Raw genomic sequence first — 3051 nt, 5'->3', positions numbered from 1 at the left:
AGAGAAAACCACCTCAATCCTATCAACACACTTTACTGCAGTGCCTCAGAGTGAGGGAGGGAGTGAGAACAAGAAAGAGGGAGAGGCAGTGAGAACGAGAGAGAGACAGGGAAAAAAAGGGAGGGGGTGGTAGATGATGAAGGCAAAGGGGGGTGGCAGAGACGGAGGAGAGAGAGAGAGAGAAAGGAAAAGACGAGGCATAAGGATGGAATGTTGGCTACAAAGGGAGATAGAAATACTGTAGGAGAAACACACCTCGTAAAGGGCAAGGAAAAAGAGAAAGGGAGTGATAGGTGTAAAGGAAAGGAAAGAAAAAGAGGAAACATTTTTCAGTGTCACTAGGGACGTTTAGCTGCACCGCGGGGGCAGGAGGGTGTGGGTGTGTGTGTGTGTTAGGGGACAGTAAGGAAAAGAGAACAGATTGGTTTAGAAAACAACCACAGGGATGCTGAGGCATTGGAGGTCACAGTCTCAGCAGTAGTGTTGGGCAGATGCCACACAATGTGTGTGGTTGTGTGTGTGTGTGTTTGTGTGTGTGTGTGTGTGTGTGTGTGTGTGTGTGTGTGTGTGTGTGTGTGTGTGTGTGTGTGTGTGTGTGTGTGTGTGTGTGTGTGTGTGTGTGTGTGTGTGTGTGTGTGTGTGTGAGGACATTCAGAAAGGAAGATGTGTGTATGTTACATGTGCACTGAGAAAGATACTGGCCAGATTAATTTGAGAGGTGGATTGTGTCATTACAGAGGTCAAAAGGGAAACCTGAAGGTTCAATGGGAGATATCTTGACTGTGTGTCTACAGTGTCTGTAAGGCATCTGTCATCATTTCAAACAGCTGAGTGAGAGCAGAGGAAAGGACACACACGTGTCACTGTAGCATAGCTGCTTCCGATTTAAAGGGATAGGCACATGTTTTAGAAATGCACACACCCAGAAAATAGAGGTTTGAACTGGAATATTTCTGAAGAAACTGACAGATTAGCTTTCAGAAGCAATTAAACCTTAAAATTAACTGCAGGATTTGGTTTAAGAGGAAACTAGAGGCAAGGATTGTATAATGTGAATAACAGAATCTGTATGATACCCTGGGTGCTTGTTATATTTTGGGCCAATGGTTTGCACAAGAATGAAATTAAACTGCATGGTATCAAAACTAGAGCTTTGTAGCTTTAAATGTTATATTTGAGATATGCTAGTGCAGGGGTTTTCAAACTGGGGGCTGCGGGAAATTTGACAGTAAAAAAAATATATAGTGTACAAGTATTGGGTTCCAATCACTTTCATGGCCACAGTTCTTAAAAATTCAATCTTAAAATCAAGCACCTAGACATGCAGACTGCTTCTACAAACATTTGTGAAAGAATTGGTCGCTCTCTGAAGCTCAGTGAATTCAAGCGTGGTACCTTGATAGTATATCCAGAGTAAATATTCCACGGTCAACTGTTAGTGGTATTATAACAAAGTGGAAGCAATTGGGAACCACAGCAACTCAGCCACGGAGTGGTAGGCCATGTAAAATCACAGAGCGGGGTCAGCGGATGCTGAGGCGCAAAGTGCGCAGAAGTCACCACTTTTCTGCAGAGTCAATAGCTACAGACCTCCAAACTTCGAGTGGACTTCAGATTAGTCTAAGAACAGTGCGTAGAGAGCTTCATGGAATGGGTTTCCATGGTCGAGCAGCTACATCCAAGCCTCACATCACCAAGTGCAATGCAAAGCGTCGGATGCAGTGGTGTAAAGCACGCTGCCACTGGACTCTAGAGCAGTGGAGACGTGTTCTCTGGAGTGACGAATCACGCTTCTCTGTCTGGCAATCCGATGGACGAGTCTGGGTTTGGCGGTTTCCAGGAGAACGGTACCTGCCTGACTACATTGTGCCAAGTGTAAAGTTTGGCTCCCAACTTTGTGGGAACAGTTTGAGGATGACCCCTTCCTGTTCCAACATGACTGCGCACCAGTGCACAAAGCAAGGTCCATAAAGACATGGATGAGTGAGTTTGGTGTGGAGGAACTTGACTGGCCTGCACTGAGTCCTGATCTCAACCCGATGGGATGAATTAGAGCAGAGACTCGCAGGCCAGGCCTTCTCGTCCAACATCAGTGCCTGACCTCACAAATGCGCTTCAAGAAGAATGGTAAAAGTTAAAAAATTCCCATAAACACACTCCTAAACCTTGAGGAAAGCCTTGCCAGAAGAGTTGAAGCTGTTATAGCTGCAAAGGGTGAGCCAACTCCATATTAAACCCTGCGGATTAAGAATGGGATATCATTAAAGTTCATGTGCATGTAAAGGCAGATGTCCCAAAACTTTTGACAAAATAATAGTGAATTTATATTGTATATATTTTGTATATATTGCTCTGCCTGGAGCAGAAGGACCATTCCCTGGAGGACCACACCAGAGATTTTTTGGCTTTGGCACGTCTCCCAGAGACCGGTCCTCGAGAGGATTTCAGCGCTTTTGTTGAGTGGGTTCTGGTAAACAATGGATCTGCATTCACCATCGGCCCAGAGGAGGACTTTCCAAGTCCCACTCCGGATCTATAACCCCGCCAACCATCACCTCACTGCATGGATACGACGCCAGAGTCCACCACAGACAGAGAGAGCGAGCCTGCCACAATGGACCATCACTCCTCCTCCTTCCATCGACCTGTTGGCTTGGCTTTGGCTTTTCTCTCCACCCCTTTGGCTCTGTCTGGCTCCGCCTTCCCTCCGGCTCCACCTCGGTCCCACCGCCTCCACCTCAGTCATCGGGCACCCTGGCTCCACATCGGCCTCCAGGACCATCGTGTCCCCTGTCCCATCTGCTCTCCGTCTGTGCCTAGGGCTCCATTCCCAGTGGCTTCATTTATGTCACTTGTCCCCCAGGTGTTGTCAGCCAAGTCTCCACCATGGCTCCTTCCTGCATCGACTCCGCCGTGGACTATCGTCCTAGCTGCTCTCTGGGTCACCCCCACTCTGGTCTCTCCTTTTGTCATCTCCCCTGGTCTCCTGCTCTCCGTCTACTCTGCATCCTCCTCCAGAACCACCCACCTTCCTCCTCAGTTGGATTTTTA

The sequence above is a fragment of the Squalius cephalus genome, assembly GCF_949319135.1.
Source record: "Squalius cephalus genome assembly, chromosome: 5".
In the NCBI taxonomy this organism is placed as follows: domain Eukaryota; kingdom Metazoa; phylum Chordata; class Actinopteri; order Cypriniformes; family Leuciscidae; genus Squalius; species Squalius cephalus.
This window is presented reverse-complemented; position numbering follows the sequence as displayed.